Source organism: Acromyrmex echinatior, chromosome 14, assembly GCF_024713525.1.
Source record: "Acromyrmex echinatior isolate Ae372 chromosome 14, ASM2471352v2, whole genome shotgun sequence".
Taxonomy (NCBI): Eukaryota; Metazoa; Arthropoda; class Insecta; order Hymenoptera; family Formicidae; genus Acromyrmex; species Acromyrmex echinatior.
This window is the reverse complement of record NC_141865.1, coordinates 7,233,971-7,261,626: the sequence shown is the minus strand read 5'-3', so window position 1 is coordinate 7,261,626 and position 27,656 is coordinate 7,233,971. Positions and strand designations below refer to the sequence as shown.

Here is a 27,656-nt window from a genome sequence, read left to right as displayed (position 1 = left end):
TATGGATTTTAAACACACTCACGAAGGTATTGATGTAAACACCAGTGGGTTTTAAATCTACACAGCTATTTTTAGAGTGTAAGTTTCTTACTTGACGAAGCCAAGATAAATTTATTATTTAAATTATGTCTAATCGATCTCCCACCCGTCGACCACTCCACATGTAAAAAATTTGCTACCCGGGTGTACTTTATCCACGAGACGCGTTATCCCGAAACCCCCTCGCGGCCCCCTTAACGTGTGCCAAACGCGTCGCGCAAAAGTGCGCCTCGCCGGACCCGCGTATCAGAAACAGAGGCTCGCGTCGAATAATTTCACTTTGCGGGCCGCGATAAGGACGCGAGTGCATGTTACCTTACCCGGTATGATTGCGGAATCGCGTGATACGCCTCGCGCACCCGCGACCGCCTCCTTCGCCCGCGAACTCCGCTCGTGACTCGGCCCTTTCACAGTCGCTGAAAGCGACGGGACGAGAGAACGCGAAAAAAATGAAGAAAACGAGAGAATTCCGGGAACGTCGTTGCTCTTTGCACATTTTTCCCCTTTTCTTTTTATTTACCTTTTGACGATGAAAAGACAGACAAAGATACGTCTGCCTCTCTTCACTTAAGGGGGGGCTGGTTTACTAAATCTTGAATAAATTATATAATTATTATATAATTTATTCATTAAAATTTGATTAAGTGGGGAGGGGAGGAGGCAGCTAGGCAGACGTGACAAAGATTGTCATTTTTTATTGGCGGATCCAGAAATTTGTCAAGAGTTAAAGGTTTGTTAATATTTTTAAGAGCTTCTTGAATTAAAAAATATTTTTGGAATTGAAATTGTGATTAACATTTCAGAAATATTAAAAATGCATGTAATTTTTGTATAAATATTTTTAAAAAAGGAGACTTCCTCAATGGCTCCCCCTGTGAATCCGTCAATGCCAATTTTCGTTCTAAGCCAAGTCCGTGTTTCTCACACATATTAATTGCGATCGATAAATTTCTCTGGTAATGTAAATTTCAGATGTGAAACAGCGCTATAAATTTTAAAATTAATAAAAAGGGAACTTATTTGTACGACATGAATGAACGATGGCAATGACGAGGAAGACGAGGAAGACGAGGACGACGAGGATGATGTGAATAGTTTGTGCCAGGAGTTCGTTTGTTTCTTCCTACTTTGTTCTTCCCTTCCTATATCCCACCAGCTTTCCAAGCGAGTTTCCTTGGGGCGAGCGAAGCCGCGAGGGATTTGCGAGTCTCGCGGCGTTTGCTCACTGGCACACAACGATTGAATTTCCGATGTAACTGGCTAACCGCAATCACCTTCCACCAGTTTGGATGAGAGAGCCTTTCTATCAAATATTTGCGAGTCGCAAGGCGATCCCTATATATGGATAGAGATCTCGGCAGTTTTCTTCTCTTTCATTATACGAGCACTAGACGAGCACCAAGTTACCGATTTTTTATTTTCTGCCTTTTACAGAAGTTCCGCAGTTAATAATTCTTATTCATTCGTGGAAAGAATCTATTTTACGAGCTTTCCCAAACCATTTAACAAAACCTTACGCTGCAGTGATTTCAAAAGTTTCTAATAAAAATTTTTTACACATTATTTATATCAATATCAATTTTTTAATAAGTATTATCGTTTAAAAGAGTTTTTGTAATTTTTAAAATAATAGAAAAAATATATAATGTATACATCATGATAATATTTTTAACTTATTTTACAAATTATCAAAAATTATTATCAGAAATATTTAATATTTTAACCGTAATATTGATTCTAAAATTTAATAGCGCGATACACAAACACTATTTCACATGTTCATTTATGACATGTTTAATGTCTCTATTAAATATTTTACGATGTCAGTAAAGAATAAACAATTTTTTTTTAACGAAATTAAAATTATCATTTCGACACTACAAAAACTGGATCTCAATCCAGGGCATCATCAAATTTTTTATAACCCTATAAATATAGTGGCATGTTGAACTAGAAAGAATAAATATCATCTAATATTAACGTAATCAAGTTTGAACAAAAATCCCTTTTTGGCTTTTATTGCTGAAAATAATAAAGATTCTATTCTATTATCTAAAAAACGAAATATCAATATTTATTTTAGCTGAAATTGTTTACTCTTATATTAAATTTTACCTTAATAAAAATATAATAAAAAAATAGTATTCCGTATCTAAAAACATACGCTTGAAAACTAGTACAGAAAAAATAACTAAGAAGAATGTTCATTTTTTAAATCTTTTTTTAAAAGTTTCTTTTTTAAACAGAGGAGGGTAAAAATTTCCTGAGCGTTGTTTTATAATTTTTCGATATAGTATAATAAAACTATTGTAACCGACTATTTGATAATTGAAAAACGAAGTTGACTTTTCTTTGATTTCCCCGACTCTGTTTTTAATTTTCCTGACAATTCCCCGATTTCCTTGATTTCCAATTTTGTAACAACTCTGATAAAATCATATATATCACAAGGAACGATCTCTCGTATGCGTATTAAATACCAAATCAAAGAATTCGCTGAAGCTGCAAGGAACAGTATCGGTTATAACATCGCGATAATAGAATGGTAGCATCCCGGCGATAAAGAAATAAACGACTGACGTGAAGACGAAAGGCCGAGAAAGAGAGAACAAAGTGAATTCGGCAGAAAGAGAGAAAGAGAAGACGCGGGTATATTCGCGCAATTTCAATTCGTACGCGATTTTTCAAGGTGTAACGCCGTAAATATTTGCGGCCGAGACGAACGATACTATCGATGGCAGCAGGGCTCGCGTACGCTGCGCCGCAGCCGGCATATTATTAGGGCGCAAACTATACGAGCCGAGGTATCGCGTAAAATACGCCCGATACCAATAAATCCGCGAATGGCGATCCATAAATACCTGACGGTACGTGCGAGGAGGCCCGCGAGCGAAACGACGGGCGGAAAACTGGCTAGTTGGCCGCCGGCCAGCCGGATATTTTCGTACTCTCGCGCTGCGCCGGACTGCAACGGCGCGGGGAGGGAAGGCCTCATGATGCACCCCCTCTCTCGCGAGAGAGAGAGAGAGAGAGAGAGAGAGGGTAAGCGCATTGACTACCCGGTCACTACTTAAATCACTCACGGAATGGATCTACCGCCCCGGCGAATCTAACTAGATTTCCGTGAAAAACCGCTGGCTCGCACGTGAGACTCGACGGCGGCGGAGGCGTCGTCTTTTCGCAAGGAGAGATGAAAACCGGAGCTCGCGTGTCATGCAGTCACGGTGCGCGTAGTTTATTTCCTCTTTTCTCCTCTCTGTGCTCCTCGTCTATCCGCGTGTGCAGACGATGCGTACACGCACGTACGCGCCCGTAAATTTACGCGAGGCGAAGCTAGCGCACCTTTTGCCTAGCCTCACCCATCCCACATCCGGCGGATATGCTCACGTGGGTTTACGGAAAACGAGTTATCGTTTGGGAATTTTCCGACCCGCGGCTTATGAGACGTCTAGGAGAAGAAGGCAGGCACCCGGGCTGAATTAAAACACACAACGCCGTCTCGTGGTGAGAAAGCTTAAGGAAATTTTTGTATAACACAGTACGGAAAGAATTATTACGCTGGTTGCTTATAAAATAGAAGAACAGGCAAGGGATTTACAAAGGCAGGTGATTGCATTCATTCTTGTTAGAGAACTTTCTCTGTGGGAGAGAACTTTTGCAAAATCTCAGATATAATTTTCTCGAAAAAAAAAATGGCTCTTAAATTTTCCCCTTTTCTCCTCCTCGAGAGAGAGCTTTGTATATAATGCAATAGTTCAATGTCAAAGCGAGACGGACAGCAAGAAAATGTATATATCATTAATAATAAGTATATACGGCTACGAGCCAAACTAGATCTTAATGCTGTGTTATTAGAAAAGCATATGTTTATTACCATAAACGTATCAACCACGATTGGATCATTTTCAATTATACAAATTTCAAATCGACTACTCATTTGAAAAACGATGAACTTAACAAAACACATAATATTATTAAGACAGTAATTATAATCCCATATAAAATCATTATTGTGTTCGTAGAAAAATCATTATGGATAGACATGAAATATCTTATTAAATGTGTAAACGTGAAAACATAAATATTGCATAGTTCGGATAAAGATGTGAAATTGTAGGTATCAACGCTTAGTGGTTATCTTAAAAAGAGACCTTGAAAACGCAGTTCACAGGTTCGAAATTACGTTCATAACTGATCAGCTCTAAATGTTGTCTAAAAACATAATTAATCAAAGATTATATAATAATTTAAAAAAAAAAAACAATAAAATGTACATCATTTTCGTCCAGTTTTTCGCCATTCTGAATATGTTTGATACAGCCGCGAAGATTGCCACCGGTACTCCGAGATTCTAATCTCCGATTAAATCCATTCGCGATAATCACTACAAGCGCGCAAGAGTCATCGAAAAGTAACAGTTAACATATCTTTTCCTCCCTTCTCCTCCCCCCTCTCTCTCTTTCTCTTGCTCTCTCATTCTCTCATCAGAGAACGACGACGGTTTACGATTCCAATTACGCGGGATCGAACGTGGATATCCCTCGTTCAATTAAGAAAAACTAATTTTCTCGCTACGAAATCCAAACGATTGTCGCAGTCCGCGCGTACGTTTTTTCCTTTTAGCCGGTGCGGTAATTCGTGCGGACGGTCGCTCTCGTTGGATTAAATTTGACGCTTATCGTATTACTACGCGCATGGTTAATCTCTTAACGCCTTAGAAAGAAGATGTGCAAGAGCATCCAGCTGCCACGGCATTGGCCATGTCCGAGGATGTCTGGGATCATCCAAGGAGATGTCATCGCAAAATTCAACGTACAATTTTCTCAAATAATCTCGAGTTTCAGTTGATGGTGAATAACGTAAAATAACCGTAAAATGGTCGAATCTTGAAGTATTAAAAATTCATAATCAGTCGGAAACATAATATTAATTTTCCTTCTCGATATCTAATCTAATTCTCGACCTACATTGAGAAACTACGCTAATTAAAATTCATATCCAACATGAGCGCGCGCACGATATATCGGATCGGCTTATAATAGCCAGTTAATTGCACGTTTTATCAGGCTTAAAGAATCCACGTTATATTAGCTTCGATATAATGGCGCGTTTTGCTACCCACCTTTATAGTTTAATCCCGTAATAGAGACGGATATATTCTCTCGTATGGCGACCGTCCGAATTTTCGGTCGTGCTCCAATTAAATGCCGCTCGGAGGAATAAGTTTCAAGCCGAGAGGAGAAGAGAGGAGAAGAAGGGTGAGAGAAACAAGTTGACCGTACTAAATCCGATATCCTGCGTCCAGCTACTCCACGAAGATACGTCGATATAAACGTATAGGATTTTTATCGGTATCCCGTTCAGGATTGGCACGGCTCTTCCGATACGACGATCTGCCATTAGTTACGTCTGGAATACACGTCGGACGACGAAGCGCGGAACTCTGGCCTGGTGATAAAAGTTCGTAACGTAAAAATACAATTTGGAGGAGAGTCACGGGGATCACCGAAAGGATAAGAACTCCCGAATAAATTCTACCATTCTCCTCCTCTCGTCGGTGACCGAAATGTCAGAGAGACTCGCCACGCGTTCACCGAATGTGACAGATTTATGTAGAGATTTATATCTTCTAACTTGACGCTAATCAAGCGAAAACACAGGTTTCCAATGTTTAAAAGTATTTTACAAATAACGTACATTGGAGGATTTATTCCGCAGAATCAATAGACACAATAGAGAATAAAAAATGTATAGAGAAAAGTTTATATATATATATATTATATAGAAAAATACGATTATTTTTTTTTTCCAAACCTTTTTTCCTTCGTATATACGAAATATTATTTTTGGTATACAATATTAAAAAAAAATAACAATCTATCCTATGCGCTAAAAATTGGAAAATGTGGTCCAGTGTAATTAAAGTGATCGCACCACAAAAACCAAATGTCATTCAATATACATGTAGTCTGGAATTAAAACTGTGCATTATTATTAATGTCTCTTTTTTTCTAAATAAACTCAAACACAATGTATTAAGAGTAATTATGTTGCTAAATGAATTAAAGCAAAGATTACAGAATTCTGAGCACATCTGTGTTTGCTCATACGACAGATATATTCCACCGAGAATCTTCGAGCCAAAGTAACAGTCTGACTCAAACCACGACGCATTTGTAGATTAAAAGCAGCAAAAAATATAGGGGCCGGTATTAGTCTTGCTTTTTTCGATGAAAAAGGGAGAAAGAAAATTCGCCTCAAGGTTAGTACTGTCTGTTTCAGTATTCTTTTCCGTTCGCTTGCACACCGTTGCTACTCTACTCTCAAATCTTTACTTAGCTTTTCATACGCTTCGTCTGCATTCGTTAAATAAATTCACGTTGTGGCCCGCCATGTTTCTTTCATCGTCCATTTGTGTGTGAAATGGAAACTTTGCGATTTCTGGCCTCTCAAGTTAAAGTAAATTAAACATGTCAAATCCAGTAATATTTTCTCAATCATTTAACTACCGTTTATAGTAGAAATTGATATTAATTTGTGGAAGACATTGTTAAATTTTTATTCAATTGCAATTTTATTCGAAATATTAATGTAAAAAACATTTCTTTTCTATTAATTCTGCTTCAACTCAATAATAAATATTGATTTAAATTTAACCGGCCGAAATATGGTATCGATAAAAAGTGTTCAGGTTGATTGTCCCGTTCGGAAAACTTTCAGTTAGATCTGATGGGTTTGCAAATAAATAGCCCGGTGCTCGTTGCGAAGAGCGTCACCAATTGACATACAGCACACATACGTGTACGTAGAAAGAATCAGGGAAATCGATCCCGATTTCTCCGTAAACCTGTATTATTTCTTGCCTCTATTTGCGGTTTTTTTTTCTTCGACAATCGCGTGTCCTGTTTAGAATGAATGAAATGCGCGGAAACGCAGATACGACGAGGGTGGCAAGGGGGAAAAAAATTAATGAAATGCAGTTGAAACGTGGGCGGCTTTGCGCCGCGATCGATAGCTACCGAAAGAAATAGAAAAAGAAGAACGAGGAAGAGCACGGAAACGTTTCACGCGACCAATCACGATATTACGACGGTGCGAAAGATGAGCAGTCCTTTCGCACAAGAGGTCCGCACAAAGGAATCGATCCTTTCCTCTTTATCTCGTAACGATCCTATCCAACCACTTGATTTCACCCTAAGAAGCCGTTACGAAACTATTTCAATTTCTTTTGCCAAAGGTCCTTCCAGCACCGAGGATTTCTTCGATATTTCCCGTGGATTCGGCATTCTCTACGGACCACTTTATCTCACCCCGCCCCCCCCCCTTAGATCTCTTTCTGCCTCTGCTCTTTTCTTGTCCTTCCTTCTCCTTTTTCACGCCTCGCCCGACGCATATCGCTCCAATCGAGTCGCATGGAACTGGTGCGCCTGCTGTTCGATAACACGGACATTCGCGTACAAAATGAATCGCCCAAAGAGTGCCAATATCCAGATCGTATTATTATTGTCCTAGTTTCACATCCTTTATGTTTCCAATATGAGTTGGATAGGATCGTAGGGTTTTCACAGAATTTCGTCAGATTCTATAATGAGGAGCTGACTGACGTCACATTGTGCGCGACGGAGATTCATTAGCGAACAAAACTTTCGTAAATTTAAGATAAGATCAATTCCAAAATTTGAGAGCGCGAAATATTCGGTCCGTAACCATCGTCACCCACTTTAAATATTAATCGACGCGATATTCTGTAAAGTTTAGATGAGATTTCAAGAATGAATTGCTTGATAAATTTAAGAAATGATATTTTCTCGGTAACAATTTCGGCTAAATGTCATATTTTCTTGCAGCTTTTGTACTTCTAACTTTAAATATTCTCCGTAAGCTCGAAGAGAACACTCTCTTTGAAAATTTGCCAAAACGACTTAGTTTAGAGTGTTAGATAAATCAGTATGCATACCTCAATTTAAATTTTCATTAAGAAAGTCTGTTTAATATTCAAGAGTGCCAAAAAATTTAATTTGTAATCGTTATTTCAGTTTTATTTTTTATGCTTCCGACATTATGCTACTGAATAATTTATAAGATTGATATTGATAGATAAAAGTGATAAATCAATTGTTTGATTTAAATAAACTTTTGTTATTTCTAACTTTCATATGTGTTAAAATATAAAGCGATTCATTTCTGTGATTGGATCAATTTTAAACTAAACAACATCCATATTAGTCGAGCTGGAGCAGTAACGATCTGTAGAAATGATTTAAAATAACTCAAATTGAGTATAATTTAGTATTTTGAATTTAACAGTGCAAAATAAGAGATGAAAAAAAAGAGATATAAAAAATATATTTTCTGTAGAAAGTAGAATCAATTCTTTTTCGGCAAAAATAGTACTTTTCACAATTTCTAGAATCTTACACTTGTCAAATATATCAATTATATCTCATTTGTTTTTAATAAGTCGACATTATTCAACGAATCATTTTTAATTAAAATAACGGAATTAATTTAACTTAAGAAAGTGTATTAAGTTTGGCTCAAATCTAGTTTATTACTTATAAGTGCATAATTAAATGCATTGATTTGGACGTTGTTTATGTTGAATCGAATCGAGAGAGATGGATTGACTGATATTTTGACACATATGAAGGTTAAAAATAACAAAATATTATTCTATTTAAAAGATTATGGGTACTATTATTCTTTTGACATTTGACAATGTATTTTCATAATGAAATCCTGAGTCTCCATTGAAGTCAATCTATTTAAGATTTACCTTATGTTCACTATATTAGTAAAAATATATCAGAATTATAGCAATCAAGATCGAGAATCTCTCTCTCTAGTTGTCACGAGACACTTGCAGATCGTCATTTACTATTCCGGTCGTGTACTGGTTTATTGGAATGCGATTAAGAGCATAGTCCAATTTGCGGGATGTGACGAAGCGCAGCCACAATCGCTGGAAACGCTCGAACGTATCAGGTAATCTCGAAGTTTGCAAGTGCAAATGATCATGTGAAAAATATTTTTGACGCTATCCCAACACAAACGGCAGTCCCAACTTCTTTCAACTGGCACAAGCACCAATTATCATTTGCGGTCAAGCTCGCGGTTCATCGACGATTTATGATTTTCAATTTATACAGACGCGGTCACGCGCAGCTTAATGGACCATTTGCCACGTTCGCATCGACCGGTGAAACGTAATTAAGACCATCCTGAAATCCCAGCTAATAATACCGGGGAGGAAAGGGGGATATATGGGTGGTGGGTAGTCATTGCGAAATATTTGCTCGAACGGCTGTTTGCCCGTAACCGATATCGTCATCGGCAGTCACGTTTTATCGTGGCGAGGGCATTATTCGTTCTCATTGAACACACGCGTGCATACACGCGATTGTCCAGCGCGTACGGCCGCAAAGTGCACCGCTCGCGCGTCCGAAGTTACTCCGAAAATAATGACGGTTATGAAATCGGGATTATACAGAGCGGGTCGATCGCGCTGTTACGCGAATCGTGGGACGAACACTCGCGAAATTAAGGTCGCTCTTCAAATTTAGCTCGCTACCGAAAATTCTCGTTCGAAAAAAATCGTCGTGTTCGCCTGTGTTCGCTACCTAGCTTAATTCCGCGCCTCTTTCATTTTTTTTTTTCCCCCCCGATACTATATAGTTCGACATGCTCCGAATAGTCGCGCGCTAGTTTTGTTTAAGGGTTTTTCAACCCGTGCAGACAAATCCGCTTAAGCCCGCTGAAATCCTAGTCGAATCCTCAATTGTGATGGCAAATTACAGATGTGCCGATTATGATCAAACTGTTACGAAAACACGACACGTATGGTATCATTCTTCCGTTTTAACTCTTCGGTCCCGCTACACGTTTTGTTACAGATGGATATTGTGTACAAAAAATGAACAGATTATAATAAATTGTTTTCAATCAAAATGCTAAATATTAAGGAACATAACAGTAATGAGCAAATGTATGCGTCTTTATTAACAAAAAAATTATAGCATACGCTGTTAGTGTAATTGAAACAATGGAATTTAACAATTTAATTCGAGAAAATATATTAATTTAACTCGAATTTAAGTTATAATCTCATGCTGATGCTCGACGCGTCAAAATAGGCCACGTGATCAAAATTAACGAACAAGGGTCAATTTCGATCATGTGACCTACTTTGACGGTAAAAACGAACGTCGAGCGTCAACATGAAAATGTAGTCTATTATTTATTAAATACGTTATGGACGTTGTTTACTTTGAAAATGACCACACGAATAGATTGATTTATATTATGACACACATGGAAATTAAGCACAACAAAATGTTATTAATTCAAGGGATTGGATTACCATTGCTCCTTTGATATCTATAACAGTATAAAGTAAAAACAAATTCGGATATGTCCTACTGAGAGTGATGTCGAAAAATGATTTCTAGGACAGAATATTGGATGGTTCTTTGTGAGGAGATACCCAATTCATCACAACACGTCATCGTAACACCGTCGATTCTCGAAATATCTCCGCTCCTTTCGATTACAAAATTACAGGTACCCTACCGAGAAAATGCACCTGGCGGTGACCATCGGTATGTCATTTGATGATACTGGACCGAACGTTATCTTCGACGTAGGTCCAACGGAACGTCGTGGCCGTTCGGTCGGCTGGTCAGCCAGCTACATGACGTTTCGATTGCCGCAACACGATTCAGACACGTCGCAATCCGCTGTTGTTACTCTTCCCTCTATCGCCTGCGGCGCGTTCGCAATTTACGTAATGCATCGTTCTCCATAAATCCACCAGTGGAAAGAGGATCGGTGCAGCGCGATGGACAACGCCGTCGCATCGGAGATTGAGAGCCGACTCGCGGAGATACGAACGTTTTTTTATTCTTTCTTCTTTTTAATGTCTCTCATCTCGCGTCTCTCTCTCTCTCTCTCTCTCACATACATACACACACATACACACGCATTTCATCGAGTACGCTACTGATTTTTTTGCAAGCGGCGATTTCCGTAGCCCGAATGCGTCCGGGCAAATAACGTCCCATGCATTTGTTTCGTGCGTGTGCATTTTGCGCAGGACATGTGGAGTACCATCGTTGGGAATTCATCAGCAGTTTAACGGGTCGCACTAACAGTTTTTATCTCAATTCACGTACCAGTGTATAAATCCTCTCGTTAATCTTTTCATTTGTTCTAAAGTGTACTCTAAAGCGTCCCATTTAAGGTATTATCTCTATCATGAACAAAAAAAAATGTAAAAATTCTTACACGCTACTGACAGACAATAACTTTTAAGATATGTCTGACCGATAAGTTCACTGCTACCGCGATAGCGTGAAATCTGACGTTTACTAAATTGTACCGGCTGTTATTGACACGCAAGCGAATTGACGCGCGCCGTGGTGCTTTCGCGCGGCGATCTCGTGCTTTTAACTTCGAGAGGATTAAAGGAGAAAAAAGGTAGCGAAGGCTTTTGTCCGCATTCCTCGGAAACGTTACATTCCTCGCAAGACGTCACCTTTAGAATCGGTTATAGGATTCTATTTGACCAAGTCGACGTGTAACTTCGACCGCGGGACAATCGTACATCGAAAATGCAACGCTCTGAGTGATACCCCGCAAGTGTTTAAATATAAAATATACTTCCACCACGCGGTGACATAAAACCGCGCGAATCGCTTCCCGGTTCAACATGCGGCTAGATTCCCGACCATCGTTCGTTCCCGCCGAAAGCTAGCAATTCCGCTGGTCGGCGGTGTGCAATACTCGTGGATCTTCGGCGTGAGTAGTTTGACTTCGCCGCGACGGCCGCATTCCCAGCGGTGCATACGTAAAAGATTCACGACAAATCGCGTGTTCGACAAAGTCGCGAATTATTGAAAGCACACAGTACACTGGCGAGAGATTCAAGAGAGGAAAGCGAAAAACGGGAAGAGAGACAATTTCTCTCCTCCGTCGCGTGAAGAAGAGATAAAACATTTTCTACGAATAATTAGTCTTAATTTTCATCTAGATTTCCCAATGATTGCGTCGTAGAAATAACTCCGTTGAAAAGTATCTTGCATTTTACATTGCGGCGCAGTTAGATGAAGAGATACGCTTTATTAATATGCGCGTTTATTCATTTACTTCACATTTATATTAATCTTTAGTATACAACAATAGTATTCCGGTTTTTTTTTTACTGTACACGAGGATCGTTCGTATGCCGTTAATTTTCATCACTCTTAAAAGTATCCAAAAATTATGTCCCAGATCCACAAATATAAGATTAACTTTAATTTTGATTTAACTTACTATTCGTTTTATTTTAATTCTTAGAATTGTGCGATTCTTACACAGAAAGAACAATTTTGCAAAAGTATGTAAGAATTTAGCTAGATATAGATCTGAAAATAATTTTGTAGGAATTTCAAACATGAGCAATGCTGCAATGTTTTTGACATTCTAACAACCAGTTTGCATTCTACATAGTTAATTATTTGGATAGTTCAACAAAATTATTTCCATAGCTAAATTAGACATTTCAGCAAAACCGTCCTTTCCGTGTGTATATATATATATATATATATATTGTATATACATCTTTACAAAGTATTTATAAAGTTGTGTGTTTAAAACAGAAAAGTAGAAACCGTTACTTAGCCAAATGCTTAGTATTTAAGAAAAATAAATATATAGGACACAATTACCCTAATTGCGCACGTGATGTATGTGTTAAATGTATGTATGTGTGTGTGTGTGTGTGTGTGTGTGTGTGTGTGTGTGTGTGTGTGTGTGTGTGTGTTAAATTTTATAAATTTTTCTTTTATTTCTACCTTCAATTCGAAACTATTTCTATAACATTCTATACATTGTATCGAAGGTGTATTTGCATCGAGGCGACGTCGCGTGTAGCTTCTGATTATGGGTGAGTGGTTACATCGGTTCTGATTAAGAGCCGCTTACCACTGCTCGCCGTCTGGAATACCATTCTAGTATTCTGCGAATCAAGCTATTTGTACTGATTCGGTACGCCTTCCTGTTGCGCGCTTATACCGCTTGTGCCTCGCTACGTAATTTGGTAGAGAACGTGAGGCGGGTACGTGGCACGTTGCCACGAAAGCGAAGCACTATACCCTTCCTCGACTTCTCGGATCTCTCCTCTCCGTGTGGTGCTTTTGTCGTTATTCTGGCCCTCGAGTGTTATGCAATTTCACATGCGCAAAGCTGCACCGCATTAACTTATGGACAAATACAAATCGATATCTGCGCCAAGCGTGAAGAGGTTAAAAGTGTTGTCTGGAGCAAGAATATATATGATGTATGAAGACCGAGTGCCACTTTCGTTTGGATCCACTTTCGTCTTCTGTTCGCGATGTATACTTAAAACATGATAACATATAAACTGTAGTATAGATATATTGGACTTTCCAGACTGATGATAGATGATACTTTGATGGTGATAAATATTTGGAAATGAGTGTAAGAAAGAAGGAGAAAAACAAAAACAATGAGAAAGAGAAATCTGTATATCTATTAATTTTTTTATGATACATGGTATAAATCTGTAGGAAAAAAAGCTCTTTTTAACATTTTCGATAGAATCAGAACTGGATAGTAACTAGTTAAAACGTTAACAGTTGAAAAAAAAACAGTTAATAATTTTTAACTTAATTTAGTTACTTTTAAAATTTAATTTATTAACTTTTTTTAAATTAAAAATTATTCTATCTCTCTAATATTTTTTTTCTACAAAGTCTTAAACATTAGAAAATTAATTTAGAAAAAGTTCAATGATTTTATGATGAGAGATCTATAATAAGAGTCACATCATACGGTAGCCAGTTTTTATTGATTCGCTAGGTTTTATTAATTCCCGCTTATATTTGAATCATACTGATTTTAGGTATCATAAATATTATATTTCAGCAACATAAATATGAAATGAGCCTTAGATGAAGAATTGTTGTAGAAGAATACATCCACCCATTTCCGAAATTTTTACGTTTATCTTTGTAACAAATATCTAGTTGATGTAGTCGACTAAACATGCATGAGCAGTCATTTTAGAAGTTAAAGAAAATTAGATAAAGATTAAAGAAAAAGAAATAATGCAAACATATACCTTTCTCTCTTGCAAGATTCTACAAAAACGCCTTATAGTGTCTCTTATTATGTATAAGTAACTTAGATGTGAATATAAAATTAAATTTACCTAGCAATTTATATTTGTAAGTGTAAATTAAATTTACCTAATAATCTATATTTGTAAGTAATTACCTTAAAATAATCTCATTATAAGAAAAATTAGAACATTCTGATCTCAAAAATAATTTTTTTTTAAATTAACTTTTTTTTAAATTTAAGTTAATTCAATTTAACTTTTATTAAATTAATTCTTTATTTTTTTAATTTTTAACTTAATTTTATTAATTTTATAAGCCATTAACTGTACCTTAATTTAGTTTAAAAAAAAATTAACTTACCAACTCTGGATAAAGTAAGTCATTTTCGAGAAAAAAATTAAATAAAATAGAATTCGTAGACTGCAAATGAATAAAGTCGTTTTATTTGATTATCAGTTAACAAAATGGCCACTTTCAACATTTGCTTTAGAGTTTAATTTTTCGCTTTTCAGTTTATTACTGATAATCAAATAAAATGACTTTGTTCATTTACAATCTGTGAATTCTAATTTTTTTTTTTTCTCGAAAATGGCTCATTCTATCGAAAATGTTAAACAGAGCTTTTTACTGTGAATTTATCTCATTTGTCATAAAAAATTTCAAACTTAAAAAAAAATCAATAACGTACCAGTTTTTTTTTCGTAAAAAAAAGAGATCTTGCTTATCTTTAGGTTCGCTCCTGATTGAATAACAAGATGAGAAGAACGTATAGTCTCAAAAGATAAGTTTTCGTGCCTATTAAACATGCACCAAGTTAGGGTAAATAATTGCCGAAATCCACCACTTATAGTTGGAAAATTTGTATTAAATTTAACACATTTTGCCTGTCAAAAGGTCTATTCAAATTTTCGTATTAATTTAACAAAAAAATAAGTATGTTAGGAAATACGACAAAAGACGTTATGTAAAAAATTGAAAAAATATAACATAAAAAAATGTAACTGAAACTTTATAAAAAAAATTGGAAAAGCATACTTCTTTAATAAAATTAACATTAATATATTAAATTAACACATTTTATTCATATATCTTAAAATTTACGTTTTTTAAAAAAAATTTTATATTCACTTACTCATAAATATGTTATTCAATATTAAGATATGTTAGATATTAATTTAATACAAAATGTTCAAATAACAAAATCACGCTACGTTAAATTAACATTCGGATATGTTAAAAATTCAATACACAAATTTTAACGAAGGAGAACGGTTTTGATATTTATACTCGTACAAAACGCTTTTTTAGTAAATTGAAAATGGCTGTAACTGAAGCGTTAAGCGTACCTATTTATTACGTGATATATGACTACAATCAACGAGCTAAGTTTATCGATAGCACTTTGCCTCAAGTCAGTTTAACGACGAACGTTGCGGCGTTTAAAAAAATGATAGCAGAACCCACGACTTGATCAATGACGCGTCTTGTCGTTGGTGCTCAAGTCGCGATGGATGGATTCCTGCTCTCACTTCCGCCCTAGAGATTGTATTTTAACGGAGCTGTGTGCCAAGGGATAGTAGTTTCTTTTTGTATTCCGTCAAGCATGTTCGACTCTCCCCATTTCGTTCGCGTAGACGCGATCAGACCGCGTTGCTCTGACAAATTGATCGTGCAATACGAGAGGGTGCATAACGATCCATGAACAACGAGCATTACAAAATGCGCGAACGCGAATTTCTATCGATTTGCAATTCAGAAACGTCACATTCGGGAGCATCATTTATTTAGTTTTTATTCGTGTAGCGAACTAAGTGATCATTTATACGGATTCTGTCGATCGAATATAATTTTTAAATAATTATAATTTGGAATCAAACCGACGAAAATAAATTAATTAAAAAAACTTTTTAGAAACATATTTTAATAATTTAATATTAAAATAAACATCTTAAAAAATATAAATAAAGTGAAAAAATTTTGGCGTGCGATTTGCAGAGTTTGATATTTTATATATACTATATATATATATATAATATATAAATTTTATATACATATAATACAAAATATGTAATAATATTGATATTATATATTTAGTATTATATATAAAATTTCACATTAAAATATTTAAACATTAAGATCTGCTTTGATCAAAAATAGTTGGATTATTTCTCTAGGTAATTTTTGAAGTCATGTTATAGTTATATCATGCCGGCAATCGACAGTTTTATTTATCCACAATCAATGCATGAAATCGATGGTTATGGTACGTGCAGTCTGCTGGTACGAGTATTATCTGTCCAGTCCATTCTACCCAGAAGCAACGCTGATTCTTTGTTGTATAGCAAAATTTTCCAATTTAAACTCGATTGTAAAAACTTTTTGAATTTACGTGTAATTACAGAGGGACGTGATAACTCTCTTCGGGACTGAAAAAGGAAGAAGGAAATAGACCAATTTCTTATTTATCTTTAAAAATGTACAAGTACGTGACAAAATATTTCGACAAAGTTCGAAATGTGTATATCGTGAATATTTAGTGTGCATTATTTTGCAAACACTAGAACGTGTTGCTCGTAAAATTTGCGTTTTTAATGGAACCACGCACGAATGTGGAAGATTTCGAATGAATGAATGAATGCCTTCGTTCCGTGTGTTTTATCGGTCGTTTTTCCTTGTTTTTTTTTTATTTTTTCCCCCGAACATGACCGTACGTGTTATGGCAAGTTTCCGCCGATTGTAATTCCCTACTGACTTACATCGCACATAATATCCACGCTGAACAAAGAGATTCTCTCTTCCGACCGAGTTTTTGCTTCGCTCAACTTGACCTAAATTTACAACACACGTATTTAATCCGTTACGATTTACGCGGATATTCTGGATTCTTCATGCAGATTCCCAGCGTGCTTCACACAAGTCGCTCCCACCCCAAGTTTTTCCCGATTGGTTTTTCCACCGTGAACGCGGCCGATATTCCGACGTATTGTCCAGAAATTGAATCTTTCTCTGGCAGCTAACACACACACACACACACACACACATACATACATGCTGTAATGGCTTCGGTGCAGCGGACGTTACGGTTAACAACGTTACTTGTCGTTCAGAAGTGATGCCATTAACGACTCTCTCCTCGTCGATGGGTATGTTTTTTTTTCTTCATTTTTCCATGCCCGATTGTCGCGAATACGACAATGTACTCATGTCAATTCGGACGTCGGCTGTCGCTAATTAATCACGCTGCGATTATTTCGATCGAACGGTTCGTGATGGGCTTTCGAATTTTGCTACACCTCGTTCGTCCGATAATGAGATTATCAACGGCATAACACAACGGATTTATGCGGCATAAAAGAATCAGTGATGATAAAATATGGTGTCGTCGATTCGGCAACCATCTCGTAACTTTGACAGAAATCCGATGACATGGTGTATTTCAGTGAATAAAGATATCAAAGTCACTACATGATATTGATATATGATCGGAATTTTTCGCATCATTCATTCGTATAATAATTAATACATGGATGGCTGTCAAAGTACATTTTTTAACGAGAATATTATTCCCGTATTATTCCCACTTAAGTAAAGTTATAGGAATTCTTAAATATATGTATATATGTGTGCAAGGTCGACCAATATCAGAGATACCAGAAATATCGCATGTCAATTGCTCGTATGCCTAGTAATTTATGCGTGTGATGCTATGTAATAATTAACATAATAAGTTTCGGTTCTATTTACAACACAAACTCACATGGCACGTTAATTGCACCTGCACGATATTTCACGCCATAAATTTGCAACCCGAATGATTTCGGAACGATGCATTTCACGCTTAATACTACTACAACGCATGAAAATCAAACGCGCGGATCCTGATAGTAATTTCAGTGTTAATGGCAGTTAAACGATACCTGGAAATGTGCAGTAACAGAAATAACATAATAAAAAATACATAATATTTAGTTAAAATATTAAATTTTCTAATGACGTCTAATAATACGATATAATTACTGATAAAAATATATATAGTGTATATTCTCTCTCGTGTTCTCAATATCATTTTATCAATGCCATAGGCTATGAAAAATCTATCGTCGTCTGCGCGTGTGTCTATAGAAATGAAATCAATATTCACCAGAATTATCTCGGCCCGAGTCTTTCCTCCTGAGACATGAATCAATCTTCCGGAAGTTACTGTCGTCCAGGGCAATAGTTTCTAGCGAGATATCAATTCTCCTGGACAAGGTATCAATCCGTCGTAAGCCCATAAAGTCGATAAAGTATCGTTTGAGTGGGACATTGATAAGAACATATATTCCTCTGTTATTCTGACACATGACACTTTAGATTAATATATCAGTAAAATTGCAACGAAAAAGAACGAGGACATTACACTTCTTAATATCCTAGAAGGTATAATATAAAATCAAGATAATATCAAGTAGAAACGATTTTAGAAAAAAATCAATCACATGCCATTTGATACACTTTTAATGATAATTTTGTAATAAATTCTCTTGACATTACAATAATTTTGAAGTGATTTTACAACTAAAATATATCACTTAAAAATCTTTATAATATTTCATTATATTAATGTCAAAAGTATATCGAATGAGATTATTATTATTATATTTCCTAAAATGACTTCTTTTAATATCATCTTAATCTTATTATGATTTTGTATTCTATCTGAGATAATGGAGATGAAGACATCAAGGGCATTGTGTACAGAACATAAAAATCATAATATCATAAGTACGTTACGGTTTATAAATATAAGTGACAAATGAAGTCAGTGATAACATCATATAGTATCATTTTTTTTCTATTTTATTTGGGTAATATAATGCTGTTTGAAATGTACAATACTTTTCTCCTTTTTGTTTCAATATTCTTAATTCTAACATCCACGATTGTGCTCCAAATCACGTGATAAAATAATTTACTTATTCGTCCTTGTCGCTACTAGTACTCGGAGAAAACCGAGAGGAAACCACTAAATTCCCCCACCAACGTTACACCGACAAAGCTGCATTAACCGCTAAGGCAGAATAGGGGGATTACGTAATGACGCCGCATCACGCTGGATATTTACTAGCGTATGAAAATTTCGCGTAAATTCTGACCTACATGCGTAAAACTCTGGTGCTTACACTCGTGCCACCATCCAGGATCTTAACACACTGCCACGACTTATGGTTACCTTATTCACCTTTCGCCTTTTTCTTGGGGTTACTTTTCCCTTTTAGCATGTTCGACCCGGCTTTTCCGCCAACAACGGCGAAGAAACATGGTTAAGTGCGCTAGATGATCCATGAAAGAGTGCCGGTATGATTCTTTCGGCAAAAGACGATGATGCCGAGGAAGTATTCTGATTCGAATCCGATACGAAATGGCAATGAACGCGAGCGAATAAATGTGACACTTAATCCATTACATAGATTAAAAAAATTTCTTTTTTATCACAAATTACTTTTTTATGACTTTTTAATAATCAGCGAGAAAACTTTCAAAAATACAAGTTTAGTGAAAATAATCACTGATATAAAAACACTTGTCGATTATATCGGATCCATTATTTTGAATTTCGAAAATTTGACTGGATTAATCTGACATTTGATAATTCAAACATTTGATTAGATTTATAATCACTTCAAGAATTGTATATGTTAATAAAAATCCTATCTAGTAGAAAAAATGTTCTCAGTGAGAGTTAAAAACGGGGAGAATAAGCGGCTCTAACGTATATCCTTTCATTAGAACGAGTAATTATTAGCTGAACGACCGGCTCGAATTTGCTACAGAATTTGCATCCTACAGTGTAAACAAAATGATAAAAAATTGAAAAAAAAATAAAAATATATAAATTGCGTAGGAATTCGCAAAAATGTAAAATAATAAATAAATAAAACAGCATACGCAGAAAGTAAATTCACACAATAATAAATTAACACAAATCAGTAGAAAGTCATAAATATAATTAATTAAATCGTTCTAGCCTACTCTCGAGCTCTTCGATCAAAAATTAATTTTATCCTAGAATCACGTTACTTCCATCTGTGCCGCTCTGAAAGTTACGTTTGAATAGTAACCCCATTTATTTAAGCACGTTTGCGTATACGAACGACGAAAGTTTCAGGGTCGATAATTACTGTGCTATCTGGCAGCGTTTTTCGATTCTTTCTAGCGGCAAATTATCCGGGATCGTTCGGATAAAGAGCCAGGTACGAGTGCGACACTGTGTTGCCCGGTAATTACCGTGCGATCGTATCTTCCACACCTTCCAATTTCATCTGAATCCCGGCTGACAATCGTATTAGCGAGGCGAGCCGCACTGCGAGACCGATGGAAATCGCGCGCCCATCGATTCCGTCCGCGATGCGCGGTTTAATACGAACGATAGCCTAGCGGCGTACAACTTTATTACGGTCGTAATAAAGTTACGGGGTGAGCTGACAGCGGATAACGACGGTGAAAGCGAGAGAGGGTTGTTTCGTCGTTGGCCGGTATTAATTCGCGTGCGGGATCGCATGCACAGGGTGATACACAGTTCTCGATCGCATCGTTCTAATCACATGAAACTATATCTTCGCTTGGACCACCGTATAAAATTTATTTCAATCAATAAACGAGGTATATCCCTGATGTCCCTTTCAAACGATAGAAAAAGATTTAAGCAATATTGTGTACGAGACGACACTATCGGCACGTGCTTTAAAAAGCGTTCGCGAATTCTGCTAAATGTACTCGACAAGTTACCGATTACGCTTGTTTTTTTTTTTTTTAATCGTTTATTTTGGTCCCAACGAATCGAAACGCGTCATCGCTTGTCGATATATTCACTGGCACGGTCAACGCGTACGTAATTGCGAAGCACGAGGAAAGCGATCCTGTTATTGTGAATGGATTGACGGCGCACTGATCATTCTTCGATACTATAAATACCGCTACGTTTTGTTTTACGCGTTTGTTTATTCGTGACCTAGATATACAAATAGAATCATCTGCGAGGACATCTTCGAGTTTATGGCAATATTTTCCTTCACCCAATCGAGCAACATCGGGAACAAGTTCAGCTCACTTCTTCGGTTCCCCTGATTGTTTGAAAAACAAGCAATCTATTTTGCATTCTTAAAACAATGCTATAATTCAATTACAGCAAGAATGATTTTCATAAGATTTCAAAAACAATATTTGCTTCAAGAATAAATATATATTTCCACTTTCATAATTAATTAATTTTGATAAAATTGAATCTATCAGCAGAACGTATTTAACTGATTGTTAACGTACATTCGCAATTTTTATCTTATTATATTTTTAACTTACATATAATTAATTAATTTTCGAATGCAAAAAATAAATAAGAGATCGTATCTAAAGATATTTTTATGTACAATATTTTAACTTTCTTCTAACTCGTCTGAACTTTGTCAAATATGATTGTAACAGTAAACATCTTTTTCAGCGGGTGTTAAGGCCACGTAGAGTGAATTTTTTCTTTCTTCTTTTTGAACGAAGTGCAGTGCCTTTGGTATCCAGGACGCGCTCTCGCCTCCGCACGACTGTCTCTGGCTTTTCGCATTTTCCGCCAGCACAGCTATTGTTTGTTTATGAAATTATCCGCGACCCAATTGGCCCAGACTTCGTCGAGAGGCTGATCTTTGGGTCGGTTTACTGCATCGTCGCCATGGTTGGCAATGCAATGCTATTCCGCAGTATTGCCAGAAACCCCGAGAATACCCGGAAGAGAAAGACAGCGTAAAAATGAAAGACACCTTGACAGACATACAGGGTGTCTCATAGAACGATATGTACTTTATTGTCTTTCAATGAATAATAAATATTAGAAATTAAATTTTAATAATTAATTTTTTTATTCTCATAACGTTAATAAAAATTCAAGAAATGTAGAATTGTTAGTTAAATTACAATAATATAATCTTATTTCCTGTCTCCTACATTATTAAATATAAGAGATATGCGCTAAACTAAATCACGAGACAATCTTAATTTACTCTAAATCTGAATCAGTGAATAGTCACTAATTACCCAGTGGTATACTTGGCACTGATAATCAGTGAAGTTCAACTAAAAGGAAGAATATTTGAGCATTATATAACTAAAAATATCGATATTTGCATGTTAACGTATATGTTTCAATCTTCCAATATCATATTCATTGAATTTAAACATTGAAACAAGATTAATTAGGTCATATAATAAAGATTAGCTTAAGATTAGATTAAGAATCTCATATTTAATTCACTGATTACCAAATGGCATACTTGGCACTGATATCAGTGATTATCCACTGCTTCAGATGTAGAGAGTATGAAAACAAAAATACTAAATTAGGATTTATTAATTAATGTTTCTCAAATCTAATTAAATTACAACGATATAATCTCATTTCTTATCTCGCATATAATTATTAAATATATACAGGGTTGGCCATATTCGACGGAAAGATCTGGGCAACACTGTAACTTTTGACAGAGATGTTAGATCGAGTAACGACGTTTCCCATGATTGAAAAAAAAAAAAACATCTTTCCGTCGAATATGGCCAACCCTGTATGTGCTAACTAAATTATGATAAAATAATTTATAAAAATAAAAATATTAGATTAAGTTTTAGTAACTAATGTTTCTAAAAAATTATTAAATATTATTTATTTCAAGAGATCACGATATAATCTTAGTCAGAATATTGAACACATAACGGTATGATTTGACATGAGAGATTTCAAATGATTTAATGTCTAAAATTAAAAGGCATTCATTAATCAAAATTGAATCGAATTTAACTTTCGGCAGAATCAATTTCACATTAAGTTTTTCAAACTTAATTCGATCAACTCTTGTCTGGTTCTTTACCGTTTATAAAAAGATGAAGAAATCGGAAAAGAGTACGGAGAAACTAGAGCGCGCTAATATAACGGTATATATGCCAGAGGGGTTAACGACTCAACGATACGGTGACGGAAAAATGCGAATTTTTTAGTTATTGCCTCTGTGTAGATCATCGCCTCAGGACGCTGCGCTCATTCAATGACTACGTTTACGTTGCACTATGCAACCGTGTTCAAGCCTCAACGACGTTTATTCTTGCTCTTAACCCCTCCCGACAGCGTAAAGCTGGGCTTTTGCTACCGTCGATCTCGTTGCCGCGAGCACGCCCGTTTGTTCCCATGCTTTTACGTTTACGATGTAGTTTTACTTTTCCATCCGTATTATTGAAAGATATGAAGGACTCAAAATTCTCCTGCAAACACCACGATATTCAAGAATGGCCACTCTCCTTGTTTGAATTGTCTGCTTCTGCGTTTTATTCGTTTAATAGCAGTACGTAACGTGTGTGCGTGTGTGTATGTGTGCAATGCGAGACACGGGAAGCATATGGCTACCTATATCTCTACCTTAAATATGCAATGAAGTCCTGTTTTTATATCGGCTTTACCTTCACCTACGAGAATCATGCTGCGTTTGTTTCGTATTCACGTAAGCATCAGTAAACATGAGTATTAAGATACCGCGGATTATGAAATGTAATCGTATCGATCACAACCGAGAGTGATACGTTCTCTCATACACTGTTAAATACATATTAAAATTGTACTGAAATTGTACTCAATTCGAGTTATTTTTAATTATTTCTATAGGTCGCTACTGCTCAATATATCGTTTATTTAAAAAATGATGGGATTAAAATATTTAATTTAAGAAAATGTATTAAATTTGATTCAAATTGAGTTTATTATTTATTAAATGCATTGACATAGACGTTATTTACTTTTTAATGGAAATGGATTGATTTACATTTTGACACTCGTGAAAGTTAAAAATAATACAAAATATTTTTTTTTTATTTAAACTCAAGGGATCGAGTTGCTCTTTTTAATATTTAACAGGGCGAATTTTCAAGCCGACGCGTGTAAATTAAAGCGACGCGAGAAGCGACACGAAAAGAAATGTCGAGCTGTGAAATAAAATCTTCGGGGTAAAAAATTATTTCCAACTTCCGAGAAATCCACGCTCAAGAGAAAGTTGCATGTTGACGTTCAGACACCCTATATATCAACCCTCACCCCTTTTATCATGAGACGGTGATGTTTCACAACGTCAGTATAATATTCGTACGTTTTCCAGAACACGTGCACAATCATTTTATTAACCGCTATCTGACAACGAAGAAAATAATCCCACCAGTGTGGATGGCTTTTAACGCATCTCCCGAGGTTACCATATTGCTTCGTTCGCAACCCGCGCAATTGGAACGAAATTTCATTCTCTCCGTAGGAGAAAGCAGCTCGGCGACGAGACACAATGCACTACAGCGGAATAGAACGGACGACACACGTGCGATATACCGTGCAGCCAAGTATTGCATACGACAGTAGAAAAGATTGTATTTTAGACCTTCGACGCTAGATGGACGAACATTAATTCACTTCCACGGCAAATTGACAGGGAAGACATTTACGGTTTCGTTTTTACTTATTGCATCGTCTTTTCTCGAGAAAGGTAAGTATTTCTTTAATCCTTTTGTTCTATAATTCTGTTTATTCTAATTCTTTTATTCTTTGTCTCAATGTAAAGCCATGATAAAAGAGAGGATCGTCAAAGACGATCGATGATGTTGTAGTGCACAAGGAGTGCACGGGGTCAGTTACACTCGACGACGTATATAATTCCAGTGTAAAGACAAGAGTCTCACCGACAATATTTAGACGCAATGAAACATTTATGCAATTATACAGCGTCTCTATGTGTTGTAGTCGGATATATTAATATTTACACACGGAAGAGGATGCTGTTTGAAGACGTACCCCCTGAAGGGATAACAATGTTATGTCTTTGTCACGATGTTTATAGTTTATAGATAGCTTGTAATATTTTTCTTTGTCATCCATGTTGCACACGGCTTTTAGCGAGTATCCAATGGTATCGTGTTACGAAAATTATATGTCCTTTGTTTCGACAAATATGTTATTGAATGTCCACGCGATGCTTTTTCACGTTAATTAAATTACAATTAATAATTAGAGACTGACTTTTGTTATGTTACCTGTATTTCGCATACGACTGTAATTATTACACTCACAACGTAACATAAAATTTTCTCCGCAAAAGTCCGTTTTACACATATTATTTCGCCACGAGAGCTTCCTATTCGTTTGGTGATTCGATAACTCTAATATCGATGTGAAATTTGAATGCCCGGCGCAGCTTTATTCTCTTCGAATAATCGGGAAAAACCGACGAGCAGCGCGCGTGCACGTGTATTACAACAGATATGGAAACCAACTAATTTTGATATCTGAACGACATTCGTGAGAAACACCGCGTCGGCTCTCGTAAGAGCCGCGTATATCGGCGACATTACCGAACGAGGTCGACGGAGTGCTCTTGAGCACGCACGTGCCATTTGCGGAAGTAGGAATCGGCGAAGGGATGAAGGGGATACACGACGAATATACTAGTTAAGGCGAATTTACGCTCATCGTTTCGACGAGTGTCTCGAGAGAATCTCATGCGAAGCTAATGAATAAAACCAAGAGATTTGTTCGTTTGTTCGTTTGTTCGTTTGTTCGTTTATTAAATTCGATTTAATATTTTGGATTTATTGTAATTTTTCTCAGCGAAAATCAACACAGTTTATTATTACTGTCTATATAAGATCTATTTAATTGAAGTTAATTGAAAAACTAATTAATTACAAGAAACACTGTTGAATTTATAACTAACTTAATATTGTTAAATATATAATGTATAATTATGATTATACCCAATTTGAGTTATTTTTAATAATTTCTATAGGTCGCCGCCATTTCCTAATATGTCGTTAATTTAACTAAAATAATAGAATTAAACAATTCAATTTCAGAAATGTATTAAATTTTAATGAAATTTAGTTTATTATTTATTAGGTGCATATACACGTTTATATATTAATATAAACAGTGTTTATATATTAATATAAACGCTGTTTACTTTCAAATTAAGTGATTCAGCTGCAGAAATGAGTTAATTAGATGTGTGGCTGTTTTTAATCACATTTTTTATAATAAAATAACACATTTTGACGCACTTGTTAAAAATAACAAGATTTTATTTAACTCAAGAAATTGATTTAAATTTGATCCTTTAATATTTACGTGAACCAAAATTTAAATAGAATAAAAGGCATGAATATTAAAATACATTTTAATAAGAATAATCGAAATTTGTAAATGTAATATGAAGAAAATTTAATTGAATTGTTCGACATTTTTGATAAAGAGATTTATAATAATCGAGTGAATCTAACAAACCCATCATCAAGCCCTCCGGAGGATCAAACAATAAATAATTACCTCTCATTAAATAAACGTATAATATAGGATTAATATAGGATTACGACAACTCATCACTGGTATTTTTTATTTACTTTAAACGATTCAGTTAGGACGATCATGAAAAATGAACAGTGTAAATCCGCCTTCAAGAGTATTGCGGATAGTGGTAGAAGAGCATGGGGATGAGACGGAAGGCGGGGAGGCTACCTGGAAAATTACCGCGCCAGCGGCAGAGCGTCTCGTTAAATGCATCCGACTGTTGTTTTATTAAGCGTAAGCGTAATCGCTTTAGCGATGCCGAGCGCAATCGCACGGGGCGAATACAGGACTAGCGAATTGAGCTGCCGGTGCATTTCGCGAGATTTCCCTCCGCCGCGCCGTTGCAGCTCTCAGGATTGCGGGACACACAATCGTGGATGCCTTGGTAAGCTCGTTTCTTACGAATCACCAAACACGCTCGCCGAAATTTTTACGAGGAACAAGATCGATTACGGAATGACTTGATGAAATGAGTGAGTGGGAGACAATTCTCCTCCTTGTATTACACGCGTAAAGGATGAGACCGAGAATAATTTTGAAATCACATAGACGAATCGGTTATTCTCATTCCAAACTATTCTCATTCGCGAGGATATACGTTTTAAAATACGTTTCAGTACTCGCCGTCGAAACATCCGCAAAAATGTAATCAGCTCACAGAATCAGCGTGTTCGCTGAATTCTACTTTTTTTTTTTCATTGGAATTTTCCGCATTGTTCATTCCTAAGTCCTAAGCCCATTGTAACGTGGTCATAGGAAAGGGGTATGTTCATGGTACACGCGGAAAAGCCTAGAATTTCGTCTAAACGAGCGTTACAAAGGGCGGAGTCCGTGTTCTTATTTTACTGCCCGGAGAGGAGAGAGCGATGCAAGAGGAGGACCGAGAGACCAAGCCGGACGGTTCGCAGTAATTAGTACGCGAAGGAGGGGCTTTTTAGTCTTAAACGAACTAGCTTGCCGGGGTTTATCCTGAAAGTGGTGTCGTTAAGCCGCATATACAAAGAAACGGAAGGAAAAATACGAAGAACGGAGACGAATGCTGGCTGGCTGGCTGGCTAACTGGCTGGCCGGACGCGATGGGCAAGTCGCTTCTTGCGGAGATTTTA

The 27,656-nt window shown here is 36.3% G+C and overlaps 1 protein-coding gene and 1 long non-coding RNA gene across 4 annotated transcripts in view; one reads left to right on the top strand and one right to left on the bottom strand.

The window, feature by feature from the left end:
* Nucleotides 1–27,656, bottom strand: part of LOC147907403 (uncharacterized) — a 143,657-nt gene that overhangs the window by 30,740 nt on the left and 85,261 nt on the right. The gene's annotated exons all lie outside the window — the stretch shown is intronic.
* On the top strand, nt 670–26,463 carry LOC105150503 (uncharacterized). Of its 2 annotated transcripts, none has more exons than XR_846732.2 (3): nt 670–3,543; nt 24,473–24,697; nt 24,773–26,463. It is a non-coding gene; the product is annotated as an uncharacterized LOC105150503 (long non-coding RNA). The 2 variants fall into 2 exon arrangements; XR_846733.2 differs by lacking the exon at nt 670–3,543 and adding an exon at nt 5,842–6,301.